Source organism: Scylla paramamosain, chromosome 3, assembly GCF_035594125.1.
Source record: "Scylla paramamosain isolate STU-SP2022 chromosome 3, ASM3559412v1, whole genome shotgun sequence".
Classification (NCBI taxonomy): Eukaryota; Metazoa; Arthropoda; class Malacostraca; order Decapoda; family Portunidae; genus Scylla; species Scylla paramamosain.
In genome coordinates this window covers 15,420,410-15,437,500 of record NC_087153.1, presented here as the reverse complement: position 1 = coordinate 15,437,500, position 17,091 = coordinate 15,420,410, and the positions used below count along the sequence as shown (strand labels likewise).

Here is a 17,091-nt window from a genome sequence, read left to right as displayed (position 1 = left end):
TTTGTGGGCAAAGCGAAATATTCATCGTTACGTGTTATCAGTGAAACCAAAGAAAAAAAAATACAGAAGCTGAGATCAGGATGAAAAATTACGAGATGAACAAGTAAAAGGGTCTTAAAAAAAAAAGAAAGAAAAGATCCGTTATATAACTACAGCAACGCAACATCACAGTAGTTCCTGATAAAGCTGTTTTAAAAAAGACGAGAGAAAACGCGTGGATCTCAGGGAACAAAAAATGATCAGAATGAGTGTTAAAAGATGAGATCAGAAAAAGGGAAGTTAAAAGAAACCTTTCATTTACAAGTGTGTGTACGTGAGGAAGAGCAAGTGTGATGTAGATACGCTGCACGTTCATTCATCATCATCATCATCATCATCATCATCATCATCTCTCTAATCACAATAACTGTACCAGACTGCTAACCACTTGTCTGTCTCGCCCTTGACACTCACACTCATCCACGCCTACCTCCACCGTTTCATTTAATTAGACCAAAGGTTCTCACATAATACTCATAGGGCCTATGAACAATGGCTATTAGAATTTAACGTCTGACCCTGAAGACTTGGAAACTGTTTATCTGGTTGTGAAAGGAAAGAATCTAGACGCATCTTTACATACATATAAGTGGCGGGGAAGGTAGCATATAACATACACTAGAATAAATTTTCTTTTTATGTCAAGATATCAGCAGGTGTTTCCTTATACGTACTTGGGACACAACCTAACTGATCTCACTCTTATTAACTTAACTAGTTAGGTGCATTTGTTTTATAACTTTTTCTTCCTGCAAGCATCGCAATCTTTATGTTCCGCCACCGTGAACACTGTGCACGGTTTAAAAATACGTCCCGATACACTTACACACTTCATGTCATTCGCCCGCTTAGGGACTTACTGGCGTGTCGTGGTCTTTACTCGCTGTGTATCATAATTTTGTACCACCTGTTTCGTAGCATTTTTAAAAACGTGCTCCTCCCTCAGGATAGTGAGTGGCTGGTGGTGCGAATTTTGCTGACAGGTATAGTGTTCAGGTGTGATACGTGAGAAACAGTCAAACAAAGAATAGGTTGGTGTGAAAAAGCGAGGAAGTGGTTCTTGTTCAGAATGAATAAAAAAAAAAAAAAAGAGAGAGATGGCCATAGATAAATTAACACACCAAAATAACGGGCATAAAAAAAAAAAAAAAAACCATCATGAGAAAATTGAAAGTGGGCAAGACTTGTGGTTAGCAACAGAAATACACTGACTCCTTCCTAAAAGGTAATGCTCGCGTCGGAATGTTAAAAGATGAAGTGTTAAAATCTTAATAATAACAAAGAAAAATGAAGGCGGGCAAGAAATGTGGATAGCAACAAAATACAAGAGATAGACCGTTGACTTGACTCCATCCTAAGAGATATTAGTCGCGCCAGGATAGTAAAAAGATGAAGTTGAAAAATACGAAGATTGTGAGATTGGTAACTCCGCGATGAGGGGCTGAACGTGACACCAGAAAGAAACCCAAACAACAAGTACTGGAATACACGCCAGGACAGAGCTAGAGTGCGGATAAAGTGGACGTACTACAGCCATGTTCTACTTTTTAAACAGATTTGTCTGTACTGTCGTCTTGGAAGCAATAAAGGGCTGCAGGTTTGTGGTGAGGAGCGTGGTATTGTAATGATCAATGTATTATTACCACTACCTTTATCACCACCGCTGCTGCTGCTGCTACTACTACTACTACTACTACTACTACTACTACTACTACTACTACTACTATTACTACTGCTGCTGTTGTTACTACTACTACTACTACTACTACTGCTGTTACTACTACTACTACTACTACTACTTCTGCTGCTGCTGCTGCTGCTGCTGCTACTGCTGCACCTTCTACTGTATTTAATGACAGTCTCCGTGATAACAATATAGGTTTCACATCCTAAACTTAGGTAAACGCATTTTCCTCCCCGTTACCTCTGCTGCACAGCGCGCCGCAACACATTTCTCGTCACCGCCAACTCTGAATAAGTCTTGAAGGGAGAATGGTTTCACAAACTAGTTCCTAAATGGGAATCAAATTGGCTTCGAAACATTTGATTTGCTGAATAAATGAGTGAGTGAGTGAATGAATACATGAATGAATGAATGGATGAATGAATGAATGAATGAATGAATGATTGAATGAATAAATGTAATTCTTGAAGGGAGAAAAGAGAGAAAGAAAAAAAAAAAAAACACTTTCAGGAGTGGACGTGTCGGCAGCTGGTCCAAGGAGGGACAGACTTTGGCACGTGGGCCACTCACTGAGCAAGAGGCCACCAAGCCTCGGCTGAGCAGTTTGAAGTGCGCCATGAAAAGGAGGACTGGACGTCATCCTCGTGTTCAGGCATCCCGCTCTGGGTCATGCGATTCGCCGCCATATTCTGGCAGCGATGCTCAGCAGAAGTTGAAAAGCTGCAGCATCACGTTTGTTTTTCGAGGTGACAAGATGGGAAGGAGGATTCTGAATTCATGAACGTTTTATCTTCATAATGTATCTATCGATCTATATCAACAACAAGCTGAATAATACTGTACATGTGGATAACTAACACATATTCGCACGCTTCTTCTGACCCTGCTCCTTGACTTTCCCTCAACGAATGTCAGGTCAGTCTCCTTTTATATCTGCCCTTTCAGCTTTCATGTATTGTTACACCACTGTCTATTTACACTGGTCCAATACTTTTCTCCAACTTCATAGAGGAGTGAAACTACACAGCACCACACCACAGCACTTCAGCTCCAACAGTGACAAGCGTGAGAGATGTACATACTGAGGAGAGTGGATATAGAAACCCTGGCGTGTCTATAAAATGGTGTGGATGGAAACAGACTATGGACTGGTGGATTAAAGTAACTGAAGCGATCTTGTAGTCTGGTTACCGGCGAGTTTTGGATATTGTTAGCTGAAGTGACTGTCATTTAAGTCTTGCATTGTCAAGCCTAGTCTGCACGTGGCTCATAAGTGAATACAACGTAAATTCACAATCCACGGGCAAAGACAGTACACATCCATCTTATTATTGGCCGCCACCGAAACAAGGAACAATAATGCCTAAACAAAATTACATCACATGATAATATATAAATACTGTCTTTTTTTGCACAACGGGTTCAGACACCAGCCAGACCACGAGCACACCATCACTGCACACCACAATTCAAGAACACCAACATTACAAATATCATCACTCAGAGCAAAATACCGCTAATCCTAAAAGAAACAATAATTATGTTCGCTGTCATTCATGAAATCCAGGCTGCGGGAGGAGAACACGCCAATGTGCCAGCTGCAGAACATCAGCTGAGTGAATGAACACAATTCCTGCTTCCCGGTGTGAAAACAATCCGTAGTTAATTTCTTTTATTCTTTAGGTAAATGGAAATCAGAATGCACTCGCTTTCATATAACGGTGAGACTGAAGCGATTGGATAGACATTGATTTATGAACGCACGAATTAATTCATTTAATTGATTTACCTGATATAAAAAAAAAAAAAAATGTACTGTAACAAAGCTTTGTCAGATTTTTTCACACATTTATGAACTTTTATTGAACGAACTTCAATAGCTTGCACACTGGCACATACATAATCATTACATCGGGCATTGTACAGTCATTCTCTGGAATAATAATAATAAAAAAAAAAGCTACATATACTTCCAAGCTGCACACTATCTCTGGCAGTCAACATTGCTGGTACTGTCGGATGTGTTTTCCTCTACCGGAAATTTATGCTTTTCTGATCAGGTGTTTCCTTCCTACCACCTCTCTTCAGACATAAATTAGTCTTCCCTAAATGTGTCTTTGCACTTCGGATCTATTAATTATTTTTTTATTTCCTCCTCTAGTTGTTATGCCATGAACCAATAACTTTACTACAGCCTGATCTAAACCTACAAATATTTCCCCGACATCATGTGATTAATTTGATGGGGAAGGACAGAACATGGGTAGGTATGGTGATGGCGGAGGTTGTGGCGACGACACAGGGAGGGAGGTGATGGCATTGATGTGTACTGTTATGGAGAGACCAGCAGCGAGGCGTGGCGGTGGTAAGGAAGAGCCGGTGCTGGTGTATGTGAAGACTCTTGACCGCAGTTTAGGTACAGGATTCTAGACACATCTGTAATATGTCACCAGATGTTCTGACAGCCGTGCACTGCTGGTCATAGACGTATATAGCCAGCTGGGCCACGCGGGAGGAGGCAGGGCGGCGCAGCATTACATCAGTCCCCACCGCCACCACCACTACCACCACTAATTTTTTTTTCTTTTGTCCCTAAGCCTTAAAATATTTTGCATTTACTGTAGAACAGCATTAACTTCTGATAATAAGGTCTAAGTGCTGCACTAACTAATGAAAATACACGAAGGAAGTAAATTATAAAATGGGAATCCATTGGTCTGGCAACTGGAGTCCCGTCCCGCTGCGTCACCGGCTCGGTTAGTGAGGCTCATCAAGACTTTCATTATTCAATATAAATCCTTGTCTATCTGGAATCATTACTTACTCAACAGAGCTGATGGCCCATCGACCGCAGGCTTCAGGTTAGGGTTCTGCAGTTCTGGTGCACCTCAACCCCAAACAAGTGTTCGAGAAAGCACAGAATCCACCACGCACGCGCACGTCACAACAAAGTGGCCGACACTGGCGAGTGGCTGGTTGGAGTGAGTCGAACTGGTTCGGTTTCCTACTTCGAGATAGTTCGGTTCCTGAATGATACACAAGATTTTAAGCAACAAAGGAATATTTGTAAGACACATGAAAGAGGGGAAAAAAAAAGAAGAAAAAATTCATACTACCAGAAATCTAGAATACGGTCTTGAGGGCAGCAAACACATGTTTATACAAATATATAGAAAAAAATATATATATGTATAGTGTTCCTCAGTGTTCGTAAGCCACACTGGATCACTGCATCAATCTTTGTTTGATCCTCGTTTATTCATTCTTACTAATTTTTATCTCGCATCCGTACAGTCGTTAGCAATAAGTAGGGAATCTTGTAGAAAAGTAGGTCAAGTAGATCTTCATAGTAAAAGTAGCAGATAAGCATTGGTTTGAATACCATGGTTTAGACTGTTCATTTTCTAATGTGTTTTATATTCTAAAGTATATGCAGCTAAATAATATCGGTTCGCATGTGCTTGAGATGCAATATTGTTTATATTAAAAAAAAAAAGAATATATATATATATATATATATATATATATATATATATATATATATATATATATATATATATATATATATATATATATATATATATATATATATATAAAGTAATGTCAAGCTAATCTTTGCTGAGCGTAGGACTGAATGTCTCCCGTAAAGGTGAAACACAATTAATTCCTTATAGGGATGATATAATATAGTAAAGGAAACTGCGTATTTTTCTTTTCTCTAGCAAAAATCCCCAGAAAGTCCACGTGATACTCCGGTAATCTAGGGAGCTTCTTGTTGTTGGTGGCGTGAAAAGAAAAACGATGACATTATAGAGAAGATCACCAGCAATTCAAAAAGTCAGACAAATGTCGCACTTGCGAAGGAAATGTGGTAATCCTCTTAGCTGTGGCGCCTCCTGCTCACCATGCTGCTTTCTTAAAAATGGAAAATACTTTGAACTGCTAACGTTAATCTCTTTATCACCTGCGTAGAAACTGAAGTACATTAAACTCTAGTTGACTTCTTAAGGACAAATGACAAGAGTCCGCTGGAAGTTACGAAGGGGAAGGCAAGGTACGGAGGAAGAAGGTGCAGGAGGCGACGAGACAAGGTTGGAGGAAAGGAAGGTAGGAGGTGATTTATGGTTCAGGTTCTTATAAAGGGTGGGACGGATGAAAGGACAAATGGAAGGAAGGAAAGAACGAAGGGAGGAGGGATGGCGGACTCAACAGCTTGATTAGACACCTGAGGGCAGCTGCTCCACATTTGCTGCGAACCCCATTCCACGTTTTGTTGTTGCTTTGTTCCCGCCACACTCCTGCTGGTGTCGCCATTGTTAAGATCACCGGTTATGACCTTGCAATATTCAGGTTTTTTTTTTTTTTTATGAGATGTGCGTAAATGAGTATAATTTGACTCGTAAGTATTGTTCTTTAGTAGTTTCATCATTTCTCTTCACGACAGGTTTTGAGAAGACAAGTAACATAAGGATAAATAACGTTTCTGTCTTCACACTCGCTCGGCTCTTTAATAAACCAACGCTTGATGTCACCCAGCACTTTTAATACTAAGAAAATGACTCGCTTGATTTGTTAGGAAAATACCAGGGTTATCTTCGCTATAAAAGAGCATGAAGACCGAATGAGTGTTGTTGTTTTGACACAGGGTACGATGCGAGACGCGGCTAAGGTGACAATTTCCGTTCGTCTCCCTCTCTGAGCAGGCGGTAATTACAGGTAACAAGGAAATTCATCCCAGGTGAGTAAGAGTCGCCTTTGTGTACCTTGCTTCTTCCTCTTACCAACTGTTATTTATTTACGTTTCTTTCCCTCTTAGTGATAATATTCAATTTATAGTTTCACGTTTCTTTCTTCGTTTTTGGTTACGAGCAGAAAGTGTCTCCTAAATCATTTCTCTCCTCTGCTTGCTCCCTCATCCTCCTCCTTTGTGATGGCGTTTTCTCTTTCTTCTCCGATATTACTCACTTCCCCCTATTCCTCTTTCCACGCACCCTGTGATGTTTCTTTCCTCTCGTTTCTCATTTCTCCTCTTCTCACTCCTCATTGTGATTCCTCCCTCCCCACTTCCCCCTCCCGCGCCCTTCGCTAGCCACACGCAAACTTCACATCGCATTAACGAAGTCTCAGATCTGGAAGAAAAATCACGCAAACTATTTTTCATTCGTTGACATAAAATTAAGAGAGTTCGGCAGGCGCCCAAACTTTGTCCCAGACACCCTCGGGCTCCCAGTGGCTTCTCGCGACGCTAATCTGCCGCTGTCGAGTTACTTTTATTGTCGTCTGTGCCGCGTCGTGAACTTGGGGGATTCAAACACCTACTGTCTCTGTGATTGCCGTAAAGGACTGGTAAAAAAAAAAAAAAAAGATGGGCTAGAAGGACTCGCCACTCAACTTTTTTTTCTATTAGTCTATGTACTTCTTTCTTGTATTTTCCTTTTTTGGTGGAGGAGAGGGGGAGGAGGGACAGTGTGAAAGGAAAAGTTTGTACATCGCTGATGTTTCTGCTGCTGCTGCTACTACTATAAGTCCCGGTACTACTATTATTATTACTACCACTAATGCTCCTCCTCCTTCTACTACTGCTACTACTACGGCTGCTGCTGCTGCTATTGTTGTTGCTGCTGCTACTCCTTCCTCTTTTCTTCTTCCACTACCATATCCTCCTCTTCTTCCTTCTCCTCCTCCTCCTCTTCCTACTACTACTACTACTGCTACTGCTATAACAACGACAACAACAGCCGTTGCTACTACCATCATTCCTCTTCTTATCGTTGTAGTAGTAGTAGTAGTAGTAGTAGTAGTAGTAGTAGTAGTAGTAGTTGTTGTTGTTGTTGTTGTTGTTGTTGTTGTTGTTGCTGCTTCTGCTGCTGCTGCTGCTGCTGCTGCTGTTGCTGCTGCTGCTGCTGCTGTTGTTGTTGTTGTTGTTGTTGTTGTTGTTGATGTTGCTGCTGTTGCTGCTGCTGCTGCTGCTGCTGCTGCTGCTGTTGTTGTTGTTGTTGTTGCTGTTTGTTGTTGTTGTTTGTTGTTGCTGTTGATGTTGTTGCTGTTTCTAAGCTCCGCCATGATACGCTGTCAAACTATAACACACGATAATAAGAAAACCAGGCTCGCTACAGCACGGAGCGGCTGCACGCAACACCTGCCGTCGCTCCCTTGCCACCACACACCACACAGCCTTGCCGCGCTTGCATGCCGGTGTGGAGGAAAAAAAAAAAAAAAAAAAAAAGAGACAAAAAGGAGAAATTCAGCTTCGCGTCCCTTCCTTTTATGTGGACAAGGCTGGTTATGTCACACGCGTTTCCGATTTTCTATCTTGTCCCTTTTTCCTGCTCTCTGTTTCTTTTTCCAGTCCATTCCCAGAGGAGGTAGGATGGAGCGAGTACCCACTGCCACTACAGACGTGCGGAAGGCTGTCAAGTGTTTGCTAAGTGGTGTCTCTTAAACTTACTGGGTGACATTCACTTGGCCACCAACATACGGGATATTTATGGCGAGCAACATGAAATCTGTATTATTGCTTACGTCTACAAAATTCAGGTGGTTCTTTAATCAGTACATTTTTAGGAGTTTTCTCTTTGTCATCGATAAAATTACGACAAAAAAAGGCAGGGAAAATTATTTAGTGATATATTTTGATGGAATAAATTGAATGACAAGGATTAATTCATTAGGCTGCAACATATTTCGTGACTCTGATGAAAAATAATACATGATTTCAGGAGATATTTACGAATTTTCTCTGGCCAGTTATAAAATTACGACAAAGAGGTAAAGAAAATTATTCAGTGATGGACGTATTCTGACACAACAGCCTGAATGACAAAGATTAATCTGCTAGTCTTTATATTGCATCGCCTTCTCTAACTCTGAAGAGGAAATTAAATACTTGATTTCTGGACTACGCTGACAAACGTAACGCAACACCTACACGCACGAATAATAATGATAAAAAAGTAGTATTAACAATATCAATAACCTTTATTACTAATATCATCACCATCAGTATTACCACCATCATTATTATCATTATCCTCATACATTCCCGCTGCGGTGTTTTGGAGATGCACACTTCACACACAGCCTCCCGATGGCCTGAATCATCACAGCTTTTATTTTCTGCTCCACAATACGTTTCGGTTTTATCTTTTTTCCGTCACGCTAAATGTTTCCTGCTTTTACGGTTTCCCAACCTATTTTTTTTTTCGCTCCATAGAAGTTCACGTTTCATTTTACGATAAAAAAACACAAAACTTTTACAACGTGCAAGCTTCGTTACCACTTTTAACCCTTTTTTTCTGACCTGTGACAAATTCGCTGCCGGTACTTTTTGCCCGGGACCGCCCAGTGGGGAGCGCCGACCCCTCTCACGCACTCGCTCCGACTCTCGCTGGAATTGAAAACTGATAAAGGGAAGAAGAGAAAAGTTTCCTCGTATTTCTTTCCCGCAAAATTGCATCGGACGGGAAAAAATAGTAAAGGGACTATTTTTTCCCGCTGGACAATTACTGGATCCTTCACGACAGCAGCGCGACTCGTAGGGAAGCACCTGCGTAATGTTAACTCCACCTCGTGTACCGGGACTGCAATGGGAGGGACTGAGGAGGCGGGCGGTGACCATTAGCAGGCGAGAGTACGTCTGTAATGATCGGAGGTGGAGGGCAAGGGAGGGAGAGAGAGGGACAGGGGGAGGGAGCGAGAGAGAGAGAGAGAGAGAGAGAGAGAGAGAGAGAGAGAGAGAGAGAGAGAGAGAGAGAGAGAGAGAGAGAGAGAGAGAGAGAGAGAGAGAGAGAGAGAGAGAGAGAGAGAGAGAATTTAAACTTTTCTTAATAGCCACTTAATGAGTAAGTGCGGTATGTTGATCGCCAGCTGAACACTTCCTCTATGTTTTATGACTCCATTGTACAGTCGAGTGATCTGCAGGCAATCTACGTAACGCTAAACATCCAGGAAGTGAGTGTGGCACGTTACCAGACAATAGAAAACTGCTTTTGCCTTACCCTCAGACCCAACATTTCCTCTCATTACCGTCCATTGCTCTCTGCCCCTCCTCCTCTTTCTTCCTCTCCACCTGATCTCGTCTCCCTGCCTCACTCTCTCTCTCTCTCTCTCTCTCTCTCTCCCCCAGCCTCATTTCTCGGATCCCATGCCGATCTCTCTTCTCTGTCCTAGATCCTTTTTCATCTGTTCTCGTTTCCACTCTTCCTCTTCCCTTTCAATGTTTTCTTTTTTTCTTTTTTCTTTTTTAGTTTCACGTGCCTGCAGTTCCTCCATGTTTTTTTATTGGATTCTTCGGGTCCATCATCCCTTCCCATCACTTGACAAGAAGTAAAGACAAAAAAAATGCTCTATGGTACCTTGAAAGTCATCAGAATTCCTGTGAATCATATATAAGGGTGAGAGAGAGAGAGAGAGAGAGAGAGAGAGAGAGAGAGAGAGAGAGAGAGAGAGAGAGAGAGAGAGAGAGAGAATTTTAGTGTGACTCATCATTACCAATATTATCACCTTTAAGTTTTCCTTTTTAACACTTGCAATGTCAAACGTTTTCTATTGGTATTCCATGAATCACTTTCTATTCACTACTATACTATACTATACTATACTATAAGGGACAGGATGATGAAACGTTCAAGAATGCGAACTCTAAACCTATCCTGACTACTAACTCAGAGGATTCAGTCAACATCGACGTACACTACTGGTGGCACTGAGGCAGTCTTTACTACGCACCTTGCGCTGCTGTGACATGAACGATCAACGCGTCACCTTATCACCACGACTCATAATTAGCTTCTCGGAACGGATCGACCCGGCGCGACCTGGAGTGTCAGGGGGTCCCATTGTCTGCTGCTCGTCATCTTATCTCCGCTTGGCTCTTTGGTGTGTGGAGGACAACGACCACTAGAGGCTGCCTTGAGGAGCTACTACACCAGGCCTTTTTTTCTTCAACCGTCCAGCTCTGCACAATATTCGTTTGGACGCTCCGTGGGCAGTCTTGTCACGTCCCCTAATGATTTAAGATGGTTGAAGTATTCTCTGCACTGTACTGTATGTATCTCCTTCCATGTAGTTCACACGAAATTGCTTCCTATTTTGCATGCAACTGCTGTCTTTACTATCATAATAATACCGTGTTATAAAATGTGGATCCCTTTGTTTTTCGCAATCTCTCAGTCCGGTGTGAGTATTGAACGCCACCAACGACTCCCTTATCCAGTCATGCGCCTCTTTGTCCCGTGTCCTTCACTTCTAACCTGAGGCAAACTATTCACTACTGCCAAAATAACTCCTTCATGAAAAGAGTGTGTGATTTGACTCCCACGCCGTCTTTTCAAGCACAGATCGTTGCTTGTTTACCGACGATTGCAATGCCGTGTCGAGCCTCATTTACGGTGCGCAGTGAATCTCTCTTATCTGATCACATATTTCACCTTGACCGTAGCAGGGAAAATTCTTGAACGTATGAGAGTTTCTTTACTGAGTGTCGTTGGCTGTTGCGTCTCGGGCGTGCAATGTTTAATAGTCTTGGTAGTCTTAGGAGGCGAGAGATACGGTGTTTGTGTCTCCGTTACTTATCATCCACGCCCTCTATCGCCACCATTTGTTTTAGCTGTTCCTTTGTCCCACTTTCCCCATTTCCCCGATCCCGTTCTTTCATCTTTTTCGCTTCCTTTCAAGGCTCTCCGTTTTTACCTTAGCGTCACTAATCATGGGGTTTTCTCTCTTTCTGCACCAGTTCCCTTAATTTCCTCTTTTCTTGTGCAACTAACTGTATTATTCTCCGCACCACTGGCTTGATCCTTATTTATATTTTTTTCCTCAGGATAATTATTTTTTTTTTTTCTTATTTCTTATAGAAGTATCAGAGTGAACGTTCTGGCAAATATGTATTGTTAAAGATCCTGTGTGTGAGTGTGTGTGTGTGTGTGTGTGTGTGTGTGTGTGTGTGTGTGTGGAGTAGCGGCAGCAAAACCCTGACACGTGCTGCTTTGTCATAACGAGATTCAGTGGTCACTCCTCTCCTTCACGAGCCACTCACGCCTACTCCCGCTTTTACCACTCCACCCAACTCGATTTCCACCACCAGGGCCTCCTCCTACTACTACTCCTCCTCCTCCTCCTCTTCCCTTCTCTCTGTTGCGCCCCACGGCTCACTCCTTCAAAGGTGTAGGAGGAATGCTGCACGGAAATAGTGTTATTTTGAGCCAAAAGCCAGCCGTTCACAGTTTCGAGTTTAAAGGAAAGGTTGTTTTATAATATTTACATGGTTTCACGTTACGCTGTGTACCAGTGAAGACAATTTTTGTTTATTGTTAATGTTGTTGAAAGAACTACTACCACTACTACTACAACTACTACTACTATTCCTCCTCCTCCTCCTCCCCCTCCTCCCCCTCCTCTTCCTGCTATTGGTACTTCTTCTTCTACTACTACTACTACTACTACAACAACAACAAAAACAAATACTACTATTACTACTACTACTACTACTACTACTACTACTACTACTACTACTACTACTACTACCACTACTACTACTACTACTACTACTTCTGGTGCTGTTGCCACTAATTTCTAGTATGTACCACTTCTTAGATAATGTCACCGCAAATACAGACCAACAAAGAGTATGGGCCACCGATTGGTAAAGTTTTTCCTTCATACACGCCACGCCATGGTTCGAATCCTTGCTTCGGTATAAGTGTTCACGAGTCTGTAATCATCTAATGGCTTGCTTTGGCAGATGAGTTTCAGCTCCTGAGAAAATGTTGATACAATAATATTACAGGAAATGAGTGAAGAGTGAAAGTTAACGATAATAATTAAAAAAAGAACGAGGCTTAAGCAGAATAGAAAGGTTGTGGTGATGAATGTTGATGCTTGAAGGAGAATGTAATAGCTTGGGTAGAATAGAAAGGTTGTGGGAATGAAATATGATGGCAAAACGAAACATGAGTGCAACATTTGAAGGATTACAGATGTTTATGTAAAGATGTTCGGTTTGCTATCCATAACGTTTTGCTGGCGAAGGTGGAAAAATAGCTAAGTACATGCTTGCAAAACACATCCACCCTTTAAAACTGAACTTGTTAAAAAAATATAAACAGAAAAAAAAAATACAACAGGAACGTCCCTGAAACTGTTCATACTACGACTAAACACCATTCCCCGCCAAAAAAAAAAAAAAAAAACATGTCGAAGCAAATGAAGGCAAGAGATAAAATAACAAAGAGGAAGGAAGTCTATCTGGAACTACGCGTATCATCAAAAAATTTCAATCCCTTCGACGGAATATAAAATTAACGGTAATACATTTCCAGGGACACAGAGAATGGAATGGTCTTGCTTTAGAAGTGATGGAAAAGTGAGGAGAGGAAATGACCCTAATGGCGCTTCAGGGCGGTGGCTCATCAGCGCGTAAAGAATCAGAATACAGTGCTGCACGTTGTCATAAATTCGTTAAGGAAAGGAAAGCTAACGTATGTGGGGAAGAAGGCAATGTTGTATGTGTACGTACGCCGCCATGTTATAGAGAAGTTGATTCAGTAAGATAGACTCAGTGACGGACTGTTCTCGTGAAAGGAAGCCATGGATGAAAAGTAAAATAAAAAAAGTGGAATTCAAGGGAAACCAGTGATTCGTAGTGAAATAAGTGAAAACTAAACGTATGTGTGCTATTAAGAATGTAATATAAGTTTAGAGGGAGATAATTAAATAAAGTCAGGAAATAAAGGAACTAATTTAAGAGCACTGCAACTATTAACTGTATGAATTAAACACACACACACACACACACACACACACACACACACACACACACACACACACACACACACACACACACTAAGCTCTTTCTCTCTCTCTCTCTCTCTCTCTCTCTCTCTCTCTCTCCCCCATCTCCACCTCCAATGTTCCTCTTTCGTCCGTCTCTTGTCTCGGAGGAAAAAAAAAAAAAAAACAGCAACCATCAGTTCGGCTTTACTATTATTTGTGTTTCCCTGAGCAGGAAAGGGAAAGGAAGGCCGGGAGGAGAGAAGGGAAGGCGCAGGGGGACGGATATATTGCTGAAGAGGAAAAGAGGGCTAAGTTATTGAAGAGGCCTGGAATAAGAAAGAGGGGCCAAGAACCGGGTATTGAGGGAGATTGCCTGAGCCTCCGTGTTATGGGATGAAAGAGCATGGTATGGCAGGAAGGTGCAAGTTATTGAAGGCGCGATGGGTTATTGAGAGGCTGGGTTTGTGACAAGCCGTGTGCGTTACAGGAAAGGGATGTGTTATGGCAGAGCACGGAGATATATTGGCTGAAGAAGAGCGACCCAGTACTTCACTGCTCGTTTCCTTCTCCCCAGACGATGGCGAGACTCCCATCAAGGCGTCAGCTGGTGTGTGGCTTCCAAATAATGGCGGTGCGGAGGTTCAGTGAGGGAAGGAAGAGGGAACAGAAACCTCTCCCCGTCTCAGTCTCCGTGGCCTCGATTGAAGGGCGGGGAGCAACTGACGGGTAATAAGGGCTTTGTGATCCTGTGGCGGCGTCAGATGGCCGACCCGTGAACCCCTTGTGGTCAAAATTGTATTTCCTTTGTCCATTCTTAACTTCGCCAGCCTAGACCCTCCTCAGCTCAGGTCACGGCCTGGGGAGGGATACGGGAAGGAGACTATCTAGGGTTTCATATGTCTTTGTGACTTGCACCCTCCAGCATTGGGCGGAAGCTACCACCAGTCAGGGAGGAGACTACTAAAGGCAAGGCTATCCTGCCGCTTCTTACACAAGGGCGGGAGGTGACGTGTTCCATAACTTCCTGGAGGAATTTTTCATGACGACATATTCATAGGACATAGATAATTTAGACTCTTATTTCAATCGACGCGTCAAGTCTCGGTAATTATGTTACTTTATTCTCTTAGAAAAGTTACTGACTTCTTTGTTGTTGACAGAAAAGGAAATGTTTGAGTCTTGAGCTATGTTTCCCCTTGTATGTGGCCTTTATTTCCTTTATTCTTCCAGGTCGATGTGTCCTTCCCAAAACGTCTGTGCGTGTTTCCAGAGAAACTTACTAACCTAAGAAAATAACATAATGATATATATATATATATATATATATATATATATATATATATATATATATATATATATATATATATATATATATATATATATATATATATATATATATATATATATATATATATATATATATTTTTTTTTTATACAACATCCATATTTCAAGGTGTTTGGGACGCATCAAGGAAAGAAGCAGGACACAGCATATTAATAAAAGACTAAAAAAAAAAAAAAAAAAAAAATGCTCTCTTATTTTACCTCAAGAAATTCCTAGTGATCTGGTATTTAGGCCTCCGCGCTTGTTACTTTTTCTTTGCCTTTAACGCACGAAAAGAATATCGAGAACATTTCATAACACTTGTACTTCGCCTATAGCAAGGACAACTTCTACTGGTGCTACTATATCTCCGAGGTAGCCACAGCAGTTTAGTGTGTAAGTCATATAATGAACCTTGTTGTGAAGCTCTAATTAACGCTTCCCAGATTAGTGTGCTGGTTCATAGCACTGCACTCTGGGACATATGTGTGTGTGTGTGTGTGTGTGTGTGTGTGTTCTCTCATACCACTAAGCAGGGACAGGCATTGCTCAGCCGTCGGTCGGTGGGGACGGAAACAGTGATTGGCTACCACACCAATCAGCCTCTCCCTATCCTCACCACAACACACCATTAATACACCTTATCTTCCCTACACACACCACACACGCATGAGAAAAAACACACGCACGACAAATAAATGAACCAGATAAACCAAAAAACAAACCAACAACCCTACAAGTACATTTAAACACTAAACAGGAAACATAAGGGTGGTGATGCTACACTCCTATCGATTTCCCCAGCAGTAGTGAGGCCGAACGAGAAATCTGGGGGCAGGTTATGTGACATCGCAGGAAGAGCAGGTAATCTTGAAGCGGAAATACGTAGGGGGGTGAAGCATATCATTACGGTGAAAGGAGGAGTCCCAGTGAGAGAGCGAATGAGAGGGGCGACCCGGGAGAAAGGGAGCACTGGAGAAGAGGAGAAGATTCAGTGAGAGAGCGAGAAGAGGAGGAAAGTGGTGAAGTGTTGGATGAAAAGGAAAGAAGAGAGGCCTTGTTAGGGAGTGGCAGTGGTGAGTGACCTGAAGACGAGCCGTTGAAGAGAGAGAGAGAGAGAGAGAGAGAGAGAGAGAGAGAGAGAGAGAGAGAGAGAGAGAGAGAGATGAGAGAGAGAGAGAGAGAGAGAGAGAGAGAGACATGGATGTGAGGATGAAATTATGGAGTTTTCAGTCGTGTGTAAACTTCGGGTAACAGGCGAGGAACGAGAAGGAATTAAACTTTTCCCTCGCGAGTGTTGGGGTGTTGGGACGGCCAGGGACAGAAGAGAGAGAGAGAGAGAGAGAGAGAGAGAGAGAGAGAGAGAGAGAGAGAGAGAGAGAGAGAGAGAGAGAGAGAGAGAGAGAGAGAGAGAGAGAGCGTGCGGGAAAGGGACAAAACCAGCAGCCCCATCAGACACCGCTCGCCACCCGAAGTCCCTCACCAGACCCTGACATCATCCCCCCATTCAGGAGCGCAATGTGTTGTCATAAGAAAAGAAAGATCAGTGTTGGTTTTCATATTATAGGATAGGTATGGTTGGTTGGTGCCCTCTCTCTACTTCTCTTTCTCTCTCTCTCTCTCTACTCCCTACATCTCCCTTCCGCACACACACACACACACACACACACACACACACACACACACACACACACACACACACACACACACACACACACACACTCACTCTTAATTTCTTCTCAAAATAATTCTCTACTTTTTTCCTCCTCTCTCTGTCTCTCTCCTTCCCTCTCTTTAACCACCCCCTTCTGTGTCTTATTCTTATTCATTCCTGCTTTTTCCTTCGCCTTCCCCTCCGTCACGTTTTCGTTTTTTCCTTTTGCCTTTCCTTCCTCCCTCTTCCCTTCACTATCATCCAATTCCCGCGGAGTTTAGGTGCCGTGTAAAAAGGGTGAGCGAGACGGGCAAGGAGCAAGTCAGAAGAAACTCAGTGGCCTCGAGGCGTGTCTGGGGCGGGCCAGGAACAAACTCTGTACTATATTGATATGTTCTTGCCTTACATTGCTGTGCAGGGTATGTATATCAGAGAGAGAGAGAGAGAGAGAGAGAGAGAGAGAGAGAGAGAGAGAGAGAGAGAGAGAGAGAGAGAGAGAGAGAGAGAGAGAGAGAGAGAGAGAGAGAGAGAGAGAGAGAGAGACTGCTTTCAGATTGACTTCATAAAGGACTGGCATCTCAGTGGCATTTTTCTCTTTCTTTCAGTTTTGTCCTTAGC

At 42.5% G+C, this 17,091-nt stretch overlaps 1 long non-coding RNA gene across 2 annotated transcripts in view; it reads right to left on the bottom strand.

The window, feature by feature from the left end:
* LOC135091259 (uncharacterized) overlaps positions 1-4,841 on the bottom strand; it is a 185,719-nt gene extending 180,878 nt beyond the window's left edge. Inside the window, exon 1 of one of the 2 annotated variants that reach the window (XR_010262452.1) lies at positions 4,548-4,841. This is a non-coding gene — a long non-coding RNA (uncharacterized LOC135091259). The remainder of the gene's footprint in view (positions 1-4,547) is intronic. The other variant, XR_010262455.1, reaches the window with a different exon arrangement.
* Positions 4,842-17,091: the final 12,250 nt, after the last annotated feature.